The 15,996-nt window shown below is 27.1% G+C and overlaps 1 protein-coding gene across 4 annotated transcripts in view; it reads right to left on the bottom strand.

Annotated features, from left to right (window-relative positions):
• Positions 1–15,996, bottom strand: part of LOC114128730 (leucine-rich repeat-containing protein 24-like) — a 153,988-nt gene that overhangs the window by 79,511 nt on the left and 58,481 nt on the right. For 2 of the 4 annotated variants that reach the window (XM_050210316.1, XM_050210303.1), the window contains exon 3: positions 2,315–2,338. The exons of the other annotated variants lie outside the window; for them this stretch is intronic. The gene's annotated coding sequence lies outside the window, so the exon portion shown is untranslated. The remainder of the gene's footprint in view (positions 1–2,314; positions 2,339–15,996) is intronic. 4 annotated transcript variants of the gene reach the window in all.

Consider the following 15,996-nt stretch of genomic DNA (forward strand, 5'->3'; position numbering starts at 1 on the left):
TAAATTTTATTTTTTTCTAGAGGTGTGGTTCTGGTATTAATGATAAATCGGTAAAGATTATTTAGCGATTTTCACGTTTATTTTTGTATTGTAATTTAAGAAACGTACGCGAATGAGACATAATAATAATGTGATATAGTAGTAAGCACATATAGACAATGTAGTTATGCGAGTGAGTAGTTATTTCAACAACCCTTATTTAATAATCAAATTATTTTCGGAAACTAATAAAAAAAAAAAAAAAATAGGTACTAAAAATAAATGCATAAGTTTGGAAAAAAATCACCTTATCATCATTATACTCATACAATACGTCCATACGTATGTGTATCATATGCTCGTTAAGCGTAATATTCGACCGGGGTTATATTCATATGGCACATGTGACGTTAGGGAAATTGTGTGTAAACGTTTCAGTGTACACATAGTAATATAATATATACATATATAATGCACACGTTCTATTATATACTATTAGCAATAACCATCATTATCATATTAATGCTTAACGAAGGGATATCATTTTTTTTAAGGTCTGTGACTTTTGGTTTGGTTATATGTATATTATAAGTTATTCGTATTTTTAATTGAGACAATGAGATCGCTGACATTTACCGCGAGCGAAATGAGCATATTATAATAAAGATATTTTATATTCCGCAGTCGTTCCTCCGCTTCCTCTTCGGAATAATAATAATAAAAATAAAAATAACCTTATACCAGCTTATACGAAATATTCGTGCGACAAATAATCGAGAAATGAAGACAAAATGTTTGAAAATAGATAATTTTCGTGTAGTGGTGCACGCATGCATGCACTACATTATTATTATAGTCACAATCACTTGGATCGCGTTCGTAAGTACTTATAAGACGCGTGTTGTTTTATCAAAATAGTTATTACTTATTGTTTAAAAAGTCAAAAAGTAATGTGTTCCGTTATCGACGTTTATTATTTTTTATTGAAAAATAGAATATGGCGAATTGCGTATAGCATTTTCGAGTATAAAATCCAAAGTAAATACTATAATATCATCATAGATAGTTTAGACGTCGAGAAGCAACAGTATTTTTATTTTATTTCACAGGTATCGTATAACAAATTATGCTTCTAACACATTGTGTTTTTTTTATATTAATATACTATTGTATACGTCCACGACAGTATTTGGCTTACATCAATATTGTGTAGTCGTATTATTGAAGATTTAAATGTGTGTTAACTTATATTTATTTCGAATGAAAATTTGTTATTAATATGCAAAATCAATATAATAGATAAATTCCTGAAAAATGTTAAAGATATTCGTCTGAACAAAATATCTCATTTGTAGTAATATTAGAAAAATAATAGTAAGTATCTAAAACCCTAATATAAATATTTGATCGCAGAGAGAGAGTTTGAAACCATCGTTCAGTTACTATTTTCGGGTCTTAAATATGCACATTACATCAAATTGTGTTGTAGAGTTTTCAATGTATAATATAATATATTATGTTGTTATTTATAATATTGTTATCAATTATTAAATCCATCGGCCGGCGCAGTATATAGACAATTTCGGTACATCAATTTGTGATTATAGTCTAACCATGTTTCGTCTCAGTTACTTCATCCATTATTAACTATTTAGTATTTTTTATCATTTCTATTCATGGTTTGATCACAATAATTTACATTTCTCAATACTTTTTTCTATTCTATTTTATAATCCTTTTTGTATTATATGTAATATGAAATAAGCGTCATACATACATTTAGCTATATGGTTTTAATGATTGGGTTTCGTTAATTTGTATTTAGTTAAACGTAGAAAAGTTTCAATCATAATAAAAACATTATTGATTGGTTTGGTATTTTCATTAAATGGTCCATGTAATTGTAATATTTCTAATAGTCACTGCCAATGAACTATAGTGACGTTAAAGTTGCAAATATATTTGACCGTAAACGTTTTGCTGTCAAACATTATGGAAACTATCGTTACCGTGTATTAGAATTAATTTGTTTCGTGTTTAGATACTGGGGAGTCGATTATTTCACAAACTTTTGAATTCGTTCTAGTTTTTAATTTCACAGTAAGAGGAAAACGTTTAATACATACATAGCTTATATTTATATTTTGGTAGATTATGAACGTATAAATAAATTCGATTACTTTCTACATTTAAGTATACAACATTAGTTTTATAAATGTTTTCTATATTTTAGAAAAATAACTTCACTTCTTATCCTTTATAGTGTGTTATAGAAATTTCATATTACATCATAAAATAATAATAAAAAACGTTTCTAAAATAAATATTGACTCACTGAAATTGCTTTTGTCGGCTTGTTCTGAAAAAAAAAAAACAAAATATACTTTATTAATGTACCCTCAAAATCCAACTGATCAAACTCACAAAATCCCATATAATTATGTTTTTATTATTATTATTTTTTACTTTCGGTCCAATAACAGAAGAAATTATTAGTTTTTGCCTATACTGTGATAGTATATTTGCTCAAGGATACGCTCATTGTACTTTCTTTTATTTTATGTTTAGAAAAACATAAGTACCGTAAATATTAAACTTAAGGTTTTTAATCTTTCAAAAATGAAAATTATAAATCCAATCATTATTAGTATTTTTCTAACTTCCATAAAAATAAAGTTTTATAATCCTTATCTAATTACAATAATTTTAGCTAAATATATATTATAGAAACAAAATATCAACAAGTACCTATTTATATTCACTTCACTAGAAAAAAATTTTTATAGTTTTAATACATTCATATAATATACTGCTATAGTTGTACCCATATCACAAGTCATTCATAATTAGGTGACTAGACTGTTTTTATAAACTTGATTACGATAATTATTGTGAATTTACTTTTTGAAAATTATATTTTATTTAATCTTAACTAATAGTTGTCTCATCATTTATATATTTTGAAAGTCACATATCACAATGATAAAATATTATGATATATTTATATAGTCCTAGACATATTTTATGTTAGAATATTATCACTTATAATAAATTATGTTTGAAGTTTGAAATCAATTTGTAGTTTGTAGTTACTATTTTTAAGGAAAATTGGATATTTTATAAGAATCTATTTTAATAAGTACTGCTTATTCTACGCGAGTTCGTAAATCAGTTAAATATTCGAAAGTATGATTTCAACATTTATGTATTCAAAGTGTAGTGATAAAACGCTTTACAACTAACTGGAAAATCGAACAAGTATTCTCGATCATATTTATACAAAATTCATTATCTCGGTTTAAAATTGAAATACAGTATTCTGGTATTATACTGTACTTTGATCCTTTTCTCACCAAATGAGAGTACACCACGTCTACCTATGAATAATGCACGTTGCAGTAGTATTTTCTATCTAAAAAAGAACTGAGGGTTTTAATTCAATTGATTTATTCGAATTCATCATACATTTATTTATATGACAAATAGAATTGACAAATAATGTATTATTATTTGTCTTAATGCATGATTTTAATAAAAATAATTGCATTTTAAAAGCTGTATTAATATTAATTTTCTCATTTTAAGAATAAATAATAATATACATACTGTTATATGATTTAAGTTATATTAAAATATAGTTAAAATATCATCGACTCATCATTTATTTTAAACTTTCTATTTGTATTGTCACTTTCAACATTTTTGTAAAATAATTTCAGTATGTACTCAATCGTAGGTCACAATGTATATTTGACTTCCACTTAGATATTTTATAATTCAACAATTCCAACTGAAATGGATACAAACCCTTAATATGGTGGTTGAATTGTTGAAATATCAGACTAAGTTGAATGATCAAAGTTTTAAAATGTTACAAGTCATAACTATGCGATATTTTAACTACCTATTGTTAAAATATAATAAAACATGATTTCGTTGAATACAAATTTTATAATGAAATATAAAATATAGTTCCTTATAATAATATGTTTAAGCTTATACCTAATAATCAAATTATAGACTAGCTACAAAATAAAACCACTAATTACTTAACTGAGTATTAAAAAAAAAAATGTTTTTAATGTAATTATTTATAAGACAATACGTATGAAAACAATTAACTTCTGAAAAACGTCACGTATATTTAGTTTATAAATTTTTATGCTAGGTTGAAAAAATTAGCGTTCGTGTATAATGAACATTTCCATATAAATTAAAAAAAATTCGTAAAAACTCTAAAATATAAAACCTATAATATCTGTACCAAAAATTTTGTATTATTTACTCAATACATTATTTATTATTTATTTCAAACACATTGTTCTATTGTTGATCAGAAAGCTATTTTCTACAAAGCTTTTATTTTACGAAAAGTATTATTTTTCTTTTCTTTTGTACATTGCATCATATAACTATTTTGAGTTTTATGCGAGTGACAAACAATTTATTGAAACCCTCCAAAATCGGTTTTTGGGAAAAATCAATTACTTATAATCGAGATCAAAATGTAGAAATTTTTGTCGCGCATAAAGGAAAACAAGTTTTGAAATAAATATTACATTTACTTTATTTATGCCAACATATTATTAGGAACGGTTTTGACTTTGTACACACGTGCAGATAATAATACGGAGACCGTGTATTGGGCAGGTCGAATTTCACAGCTAAACACGTTCAATATTTAATGTAATCACGATGAAAACTATATCTCTAGAGAATTACAGACGAGAAATTCTAAGTCCTGAGTGTCAAAATTGAAGTCGAGTGTGTGCGATTAATACCGACAGGCGACAGCGGGGAATGCATGTTATATTATATGATAATACATTGTGTATTAGTGTTTGTAAAATGATATAACGCACTGTGTATGTGTTAGGCTTTATTTATGGACGGGTTAGTCAGGAACTGCATAATATTCTATCTAAAATCAAACCAACGTTTTTAGTTTCATCGATGTATTAAAGTAATCATATACGTGTTTGTTTTAATATTGTAAATATCAAAAAAACTCAACTAAATTTAATATTATTTTTTTTCTCGACAGCAGAATTATTAAATTAGAAAAAAGAACAACAATTATGCAACTATTTTATATTGTGTTCAATGTTTGTTTTGTTTATTTCAGCAGCATTTGGCCCATTTCGCATCATATCAGAATAGTTTGTTTTCATTGATCAGTGTATTTTGTAAATTAACGACTAAATGACAAATAAATAAATTGTACTGTTTATCGATATCTTCTATGCGCTAAAATGAAATCGCATTTTATTGAAGACTGTTGAAATTTGACGCGTGTCACTATGCAATGATTATTTAAAATTATTTGTTGTCTAAACCTTCAGCTACTACTACTATAGAATTAAATTGCTTGGCTTTTAAAAAATATCGTGTTACACAATTTAACTATAATTTGGAATATTATTTTAAATGTATATCACGGTGTCTATAAATGTTCTATACGGATCTCCTTGTTTACGCAAACCACATATAGCCGAAACTTAAATTAATGTCATGCATAACATCATTAACATCTATTGTAACCAACTCCACCAATTTTTTAGTTCCTCTGTGGTTAATGATACTATTGTGGTACGTACACTGTATCTTAAACATATCCTGAAAATACATAGTCACTCAGTATAATATCAGATGACCTAAGAAGCCAGTTGAAAAGTATCGGGTTATTCATTTTGAATAATCTCGTATTTAGAAAATACTTGATTCACTTTCTAAAATACAATATATTATACTCAAATTCAAATTATTCTATAAAATCTTATCTCGATGAAACAAGTAAACAAAAAGTTGGTTGAAAGTATAATATAGTTTGAAATATTGATGAACAGTGATAGAGAAGGCGTGACGAAAACTGTTCCCCCCATTTCAATCCTGTAGAAATATCAATCGAGATCGATCGCCATGGAAGTGTACCGACAACAAATACCAGAGTACAACAGCTGACTATTATATATACAGCAACGATGAAAATAATATACTTACACTTATATAATATATACATATATATATATATATATTTAAGCAGTAAATAGCAGCATAACTACGACGGTACTTATACTATATACACACACTCACGTAGACCGTCAAACGTCAACGCGTTTATTGTCCACCAGCCGAGACCGTCCGGAGAGGACTTGACGTGTGATGAATGATACGCTATCGCGAAATAATAATATTAACAATTTATATAAAGGCTCGTTCGGCGCAGACGTGTGGCGGCCGCGTCGGGGCCGGATATATAATATGAAGTTTAGTAATAAAGACTCCCCAAAGACGTGTCAGTCACGTCACGTCACACACCGTCTCGTGATATCTAATATCCCGCGGGACTGAAAGGAACGGAAACGCGCCGTTACGAAAAAGTCGACAATGACGACGACAGACCGGGCCGGGCCGGGCCAGGCCGAATATTTCGGGGTGGCTATGTTCGCGACGACGGTGGGGTGTGGTAGGATATTGTGGGTGGTAGGTTTGATATTATTACGTAACGTGGTCCCGAAAAGAAAGTATAAGCCACGATCCGCCGGTGGTGTAATAATATATATATATATATATATATATATATATAAGCAGTAAATAGCAGCATAACTACGACGGTACTTATACTATATACACACACTCACGTAGACCGTCAAACGTCAACGCGTTTATTGTCCACCAGCCGAGACCGTCCGGAGAGGACTTGACGTGTGATGAATGATACGCTATCGCGAAATAATAATATTAACAATTTATATAAAGGCTCGTTCGGCGCAGACGTGTGGCGGCCGCGTCGGGGCCGGATATATAATATGAAGTTTAGTAATAAAGACTCCCCAAAGACGTGTCAGTCACGTCACGTCACACACCGTCTCGTGATATCTAATATCCCGCGGGACTGAAAGGAACGGAAACGCGCCGTTACGAAAAAGTCGACAATGACGACGACAGACCGGGCCGGGCCGGGCCAGGCCGTATATTTCGGGGTGGTTATGTTCGCGACGACGGTGGGGTGTGGTAGGATATTGTGGGTGGTAGGTTTGATATTATTACGTAACGTGGTCCCGAAAAGAAAGTATAAGCCACGATCCGCCGGTGGTGTAATAATATATATATATATATATATATAGATACATAGAGAGAGAGACGCGACTTGTTCACCGACGACGGTTTTTGGCGTGACGATAATAAAGACGTCGAGAATCCTATACACACGACGACCACGGACGAACGGTTTTCATGGCTTTATCGCTTTTGATTTGATCGTCGTCGTTACAATTGCCCCGACTGACGTGCCCAAAAACGTTATAATTTTAAACGCAGAAGATTTATTTCGGAGATTCCGCGGTGACCGTGTCATCGATGCTGTGCGACAACCTTTACACGAATATTAGTACCTCGACGAACGGAGCGAACAAGCTCCAACGTATAAAAACGTCTTAATATGATGTTAGGTTTTTTTATGTTTTCGAGTATATTGGCTGGTGTTGTGTTTTGCTTTTTTTTTCAACAGATAACGCGAGTCGTTTCACAAATCGATTAACTCGGACGTGCGACGACAACAGATATTTAAGAGTAAATATAATTTGCATAGACTTTTCATCTATTTTATCTTTATTCTTATGGGTTATTGACTAATTGCCAGTTTCAAAATAGTTAAAAAAAAAATGAACGTGGGTATATTAGATTATTTAGATTTGTTGTATTCGGTCTTGTCTAATCGGCCCGTGTGTATTAAAAGGCGTCTTTAATACTTTCATAGTTATATTGTATTAATTCAGTTCGGCTTGAGTCTAAGATAAAAATATTATGTGAACATAGTTCGGTTATTGCAATAATAATTCAAAAAAATTCTGCGAGGTGATGTGTGAAATTCCGACGATCATTACTCCGAAACTAAAACATTCCGAAGTTAAAACATAATGCATCGTTCATGAATAAGACGGGTAGTATATTATAATGTGCACTTTTAAAATAATGAGGTTTTAGAGTAAGTTTTTGACGTACGTGGTTTCCAAAACGCGTGCAAGGAAAGGTCTTTATTTGCCGTTTTGGATATCTAATCAGAAAATTTACCGACTAGACAGCGGACTAGTCTGACATCAGTTGACTGACGGTCGTGTAAATAATAATTAGGTACCTGCCACAGTTCGCGTGATAACTTTGAAGAAAACAGATAAATGCTGACGCTTGGTTTGACTTTTCAAAGTCATTTGCATAGTGTAGTAATACGTATTGGACGTATATACATCTGCAATATCATACATTACACATGAGTGTGGCGTTAATACCACCAACAAACGTGTGTTTAAATCTTAAGATTGTATACGTGCAAGTTATATTATTTAAGTTGAAAACATTACTCAAGATTTTTGACTGAGCGTAATATTTTCTTATCAATAGTAGTTGAAGAAAAACAACTAAAAAGTAAAAAATATTCAATGTCTATAAATTGACAAAAAAAGACTTAAAATGTTTAAAAATATCACGTCCAGAAAATTATAAAATGGATATTTGGAGAACATTTTAAAATTTCAAATATTAGTCATTCAATTTTTAATTATAATAAAATAACAAAATCGATTTTTTTAAATGAAATTATTTAAATATACCTGTTTTAATCGTTTTTTCTCCGAATATTTAGAAAAGATCCAATTTGCTATCAAAAAAATACTTATAATTTGATGACCAGGAAAATTGTTTCCAATATATTTATCATTGTACTTAGAATTTAAAACCTACAATTTTTATATTATTTTTTTTTGTATAAATACTGCTTTTAAATGTGAACGTAACATTTCATGAGGTAAATAATTTTTTTTTTCATTTAAAAACTTTTATTATTTAAAGATTATTATTATTTCTTAAATATAGACGGGCAACGATGCCGTTTATACCTTACTTAATTTATACAACGATTCTTCAAGGTTTAACTTAATGAAACAATAATTTGAATTTAAATATTTTAAATAAATGTTAAATCTATTATGTCTGTATCTTATAGTATATTATTAAATTTAAAAAATGTTTGTGGACAATTTCTGATTCCATGAACAAATTTAATATGCAATTTGATTATAAAAATAAAAAATAGTTATATATGGTGTATATAATTTAGTACAATCATAAAAACAAGAAATTTACAAGAAAACTGAAAAGAACAGGACATTAGAAAATAGAAATAGGTTCTAATGTTTTCTTTTTTTATTTCACAGTGTTGGAATTTTCTTTTTATGTTCTGTTAACAACCAATTAAAAAAAAACTTTTCACAACGGCGTTAGAATGTACTAAAGATGCAACTAGCATAATATTATTCACGTTCACTTCGATGTAAATTTGAGAATATGTTATAAGTGTTGAGTAGTGCACAATGCCGAACGAGACCTTTATTATAATTTCAGTTTATTTGTTTTAAAGAGAAATCAGCGTTTACATTTGTTCGACAAGCGTTGTATAACGTAAGGAACGCGTTTGAGTGAATATTTTATAAACGAAACCTTCAAAGATGAGATATTTGTGAGTCATATACTTATACAATTAAATTGACTCGACAAAAAATAAATAAATAAAAATTACTTCTTTGAATTAAAACGAATAATCTTGTAAAGGTGCTTTGGCATTCTGTAATAGAAAATTGGAGAGAAACGAAATAAAATAAATACGTTAAGTTGCTTTGCTAAAGATGCTAAAATCAGAAATTACATGCATTTTTAAATACGAAATAAATAATAGGTATGCTTTATAAGTAAATAATTGTGATATAAAAAATGAAAATGTTTCTCCGCTGTATACATATTATAACACATGGATAGTGTGATCTATATTATTTTATCAGCTGAAAATGGAAAAGTTCTGTTTTTTTGTTCAAATTTTTCTTAAAATGACATCATATTTTTGTTATCACGTCAACGATTATCTGCCAAACGAAGTCCACTGCAGACATCCATTGATGCGTAAAACCGTCGTGAAGTGAAATACGTACCTGATGATATACTGTGATAAAAAAAAAAAATGTTCATGGTACATCAATACCAAACAAATAATGTATGCCCATCGAAAACTTTCCCCACTCAAATAAATAAAAATGAATAAAAAAAAAACGTTGCTGACTTGAAAAACAAATTTTCTAATATTATATTACAATAATGTAAAAAGTTATTTTACTATAGTTTGAAATTATGACATTATTATCTTTGCACACAAAACGAATTTTTGATATCAGACATGTAGTAACTGTTTGCGTTATTTTATATTAATTAATAATAAAAAAAAAATTTAATTTAAAAGCATTTTTAATATTCTTTACCATTCATACAAGTTATTCATCTATATTATTTTAACGTTCATGATAAAAAGTATCTCGAACAAGATTCACAAAATATGTATATTAAACATTATAAACACTTTTCACTAAACTACTCTGTCTTCTAGAATTAACAAAATAGGTATGCTACAATAATTTGATTATTATTAAATATAAAATTATCATAGAAATAGTATTAAAGTTTTAACATAAATCTTAGTGTATTGTTTATTAGTTACTCGAAGTACTTACATACCTTTTTTTACTTACAATAAAATAAATGTTATTTGTTCAATAAAAATAGTTATTATAACTTATAAGCACTACCTATGCATTAATAAATATCACATTGAATCTTTATTTAATTATTTATTTATTAGTGATTGTAAATTTTACAATAAATAACGTACAAAAATATTTTTAAATTGTTCTCTACTATCTTGCATTTCAAAAGATTTAATAGTTTGATTGTAAAAAATAAATAACGGTTATTAAATAATATTAAAACTATTTTTCCCATGAATAAATGCATTTTGAATTTTTTTTTTAAATCCTTGAAATAAATTAAACATAATTCTCAAAGTTCCCATATACATTAAAGATATAGATAGGAATAAATCAAAAACTTAAATGATGCCACTTTAAAAATTGATTTTTCTTCGAGATACAGCTAGACATAACTTGTAACTATGTTTTATCTTACAATATATATATATATATATGTGTGTGTATTATTATTTACAAAAAAAAAAAAAATTTACAATCTTTAATTGTTTGAAAACATTGATTTTCTAAAATCTTATTATTTCTATGTAAGAAATTTATCGAAAGTAATAATAGCTTAAAAATATGATATAAATTATGTAGCTGATATAAAAGTGGTTGCAACTACTTAAGCGAAGCAATATAAAATGTAATCGATATATATCTAATACACCTATAGAGTATAGATATATCTTATTGGAATATTTTATTATTAAATAAATTGTTTACACGGATCCTAATTCATACATTTTACAATTAATATAAAAATGTGGGATATTTTTTTTTGCGCAATAGGTATTTATTATGAAGTATACATGAAATTAATTTGCATTTATATTCACTTCAAAACACGACAATAATAAGCAATTAAATATAATGTTGATTGTAAAATACGAGAATCAAAAATAATTTTTAAATTAACTGTTTGAAATGAGTTTTTTTTAATCAATTAGTTGTCATATTTTATTTGATTACCTACCTATTTAAACTTTCACAATGCATTTGCGAATTTATTTTTAAAAAAAAAACAGATATACTTTGATAATTTTTTTACTCTTTTGATCATAGCATGGAGTAAATCAACATTAACAATTTTAACTGAAATTAAATTTTTTATAATTACGATCAAAATAGTGAGGGAGCATAATAGTTGATCAAATATTTAAAAGAAATTCAAAAATAATAAAGACCCAAATGAACTTAAAATTTTTGTTTACATTCTACTCTTGATACTAACTATAAATGTTAGTTATGAGCGTTAATATTTTGAATGCAATAATTTACATGCTGTTGTAATGCTCAGGATAGTTTGTATCATCCATTGAAAATTTCAGTGTGTTATATACCTTTTGGACATTTATTGCTCTACACGGTTCAAAAATTGGATAATTTTATTTTAATAAACACCTTTTAAAGCTATTAGAAAACTATTATGTTGGAATCTGTACTCAAAAGAACTAACAAATCGCATAGTGTAAAATGTTAAGCATTGCATCAAGTAATTAAAAATAATCAAGTTCCTATTGAATAATTAATATTCATATATCTACAATATACATTTATGAAGTAATAATAAATACAAGAAATATTTCTATGCATACAGTAGTACACGTTTATATGTTATATTATTATTATTTAAAAATAAACGTACTGCCATATTTTATTTTATACGTAATACTACGTATCATTATTAACTGCAAAAAAATCCACCTACACTCGTCAGCCTTGCCGGGTTATTATAAACCCAATACCGAAGTTGGTGCACAAAATGCGAAAACGGGTTCAAAGAACATTTTTTAAGAGCGTATCGCAACGAGCCACTTAACCATAAATCTATTATTGGTGGGTTTTTACTGCACAGGATGCCGTATGTAAGACCTCATCACGTTTCCGTTTCGTATAAATGGTAAATGGCGCGGGCATATATTCTTTAGAGAAAACGTTCGATTTGAAACCTCCATCCGAGGAGACAGATGCATAATAATTCTAATACGCTTTAGAAACGTTCCCCAGTAAGACGTTCCATTTCGCATTTAAATTGCAACGTTTATGTCATTCATGAATATTATTATAATAATAATATACTCTATATATAATTTATTATTATTATATATATGTATAGATATAGACATATAACGATATTGTATAGTGTTCATCACATCAAAATGGTAATTGAAAACGGTCGACTCAATCGTTATTTCGATCTTGCCTATGAAACTTATTAAAATATAATAATAGTATGTAACGATATTTGAATACGAACATATTGAAATAACCGACAAAATATAGTAATATTTCTATTTCATGATAACCAATGTTGAATTGCATCAGTTGGGTATTATTATGTTTATAATGATCTTGTAAACGAATTAATAAATTAAAGGCGATGTTTGATATTTGAAAAATAATATAGTTAGCTAATATAATATTTTCTTTTAGACAAGAAATTGTGAAATTTTGACAATGATTGAATACTTTATTCGAGTATAATAGGAATACCGAGTAATTTTACATATTAGGTATGTCATGGTTTTACAACTGTATATTAATGAAAACTATAAACTGAATCGTCAAAATATTTAATCTTAAAGGTTAAAAAAATATTTTTGTATAAATTATTGGTGAAAATGGTTTTAATTAAATAATTAGTCTATAAAGTATGTTTTAGATTTTAAATAAAGTGATAAATGTGTTGGTCGTACAACGATGTGTGTGTGTATTTTATTTTATAAAAATAAATACAGTGAAATTATTCAAATTTTAAAATCTATAACATTCTATATCCTACTTTAAGTGATCAATAGTGAACAATTTGAACATGAAATCACCAAAAAAATGTTTGTATTAATATATTTTGAAATATTTTGGATCAATTTGAGAAATTTCGAATGGCTACTGGCTCTTTTATATGTTTGAAAGGTATAATTTTAGAAAAAATATTATTATTATATTTATACATACATTTTATTTAAAATTTAAACTATACGAGTGACTCAGTTAAAATATTAGTATAATATAAACACAATAATTTAATATTTTAATAGACATTAGGTATTTATTTTTAATCTCTCTATGACGGCGATAAATTAGGCAATATAATTACAAGAATGTTAACGTTAATATTATGGTACTATTACAGCAGTTTCATCTTTTAATTTTATTGAATGGTCGAACATAATTTCATTGAATTATTATTAGTTGTACATTATATTATATAGAGTAATATAATGATAAAATTTTTTAAATAACAATAAAATAAAAAAATATAGTATTCTAATCTGAATCTATGATTTAAAGATCATAATACTAAACAAACACATTATAATACTTATTTTTAAAGATATTAGTCATTAAAATATTTAGATGAATTTTAATATTCAATTGTAATTTAAATGTATTTTTGTAATTCTAACAACAATTTTTTTATGATAATTTTAAAATTTTAAAATAGAATATATTTCATCAAACTACGTCATCAACATTAAACAGGCTATACAGATTTCCAAAAATGTGTTTGTGGTATCTATTTGAGAGCTTTATAGTTAATTTATTAATCTTATTAGACTTATTTTTTAGACAGTAGATTAGAAAAATAAAATCGTGATCCAAATCTTACGCAATTTGGTTGTAATTTTTCAGAATTCTTTTTATATTGCCCCAAAGACTACAAAGATTATAAGTATACTTGAATATAATATTTAATAAAGTATTAGATTAAAATTTTATTTTTAATTGTATACATAACATTTGTACTTAAAATAGAAAGTTTAGTAATATAAAAATGTTATTTATTTGTTAATTATTATTCATAATCTTTATCCCATAATAATTGGATTACATTTTATGGTGTGATTTTTTTTTTTCAATTAATTATTGACAATTTTATTAAAATGTATATGGTTCTAAAACTTGATTTTTCCCTTACAAATTATTTTAGGTGACATTATTTAAATTTTTTTAGAAATATAATATTTAATACGAAGCAAATTGTCACTAATAATAGGAAATAGAACAACAAAAAACATTAAAATAAATAAAAAAGTTATCTTCAAATAGGTTTTGTTGAAAAATATATAAACTTTTTATAATTTATAAAAATAGAACGATAATTTCACAACATTTATGTATTCGTGTACTCGTATAAATTGAAATAAACCTTGCAAATTGCCAAATTAATGTGTTTTCAGTACAATGATATAGTGAAATAAAAAGGATACAAATCGAACACCTGTTCCGCGAAGAGTGTATACAAAATAACAACTGATACACCTAGATACGCATAGTTAAATATTGACAACTGCAGTATTTGTGAACGATGAACTTTACTAATAACAATTATTATACCTATGTATGTATAATTTAGGTGACTCTTATAAAATTAAGTACTATACATAATAGGTACTTATTTGTTCAGGGTTTTTTTATGGGTTTAAAAATATTATTTTTTTCGCATACCAACCTAATTTAAAGTCATAAAATCTTATTTAAAAATATATACATATATATATTTTATTGTTTATAATGATTGAATAATTCTTAAATTATTGAAAAAATTTGTTATTTTTAAGTAAATAAAGTATGTTTTCTGGGAAATTCGATTCATTAAAAATCAAATACTTAACAATCAGTTATAATTAAGTATCCACCTAGTCGTTAAAAATTCGATTCGAATTTAATAAAATATTCAAAAAATAATTAGGAACTTGAAATTTATTATTTACCTACGCTGTCTTTCAAAAATGTAAACACTTATAAAATGTTAATAAAAAAAAAAAAAAAAAAAAAAAAAAAATAGTAAAAATATTATTTTTCAATAGTGGTGTTTCACAATGACTCCAGGCGTATAATAATATTTCACACCGACATAGTATCGGAATATATGTTTCGCATATTTCGGACACGCCCCTTATACATAATATATAGATAAAGCCGTCGAACCCACACAAAAAAATATTCTTTATAGTATCTATGCTTTATTATTTTTCGAAATTCAACTCGATATGACACACACTATAGTAGTAGTCGTGTCATCGTCATAAGACGTCTTATACATTATTATATAGGAGCACACAAAAGTCCACGGGTGCGAGTAATCCAATTTGTCATCAGTGTTGCACGTTGGTGTGGGTATATATATATATGAAATTTTATTCCCCGTCCAGCAATGCCGAAAAAGTTCGACTTAATTCGATTATTCCACGAGAACGTGTACACTACTTTAATACTATACGTCTCGGTGACGCGACCATCGCCTGCAGTACCTTTGTCAAGATATGACTGGTTGTGCGTGTACGTAAACGTAATAATATATATATATTACACGTAGAAACACGCGAGTCAAGTATAATACCCATATACGTGTACAAGTACGTAATGTATAGCCGTGAGCTATGAAAAAAATCGTCCTCTCTACTTTGAAATTCGTTAAATGAACGTTGTGGTCTATTTTTTT

This window comes from Aphis gossypii, chromosome 1 (assembly GCF_020184175.1).
Source record: "Aphis gossypii isolate Hap1 chromosome 1, ASM2018417v2, whole genome shotgun sequence".
Taxonomy (NCBI): domain Eukaryota; kingdom Metazoa; phylum Arthropoda; class Insecta; order Hemiptera; family Aphididae; genus Aphis; species Aphis gossypii.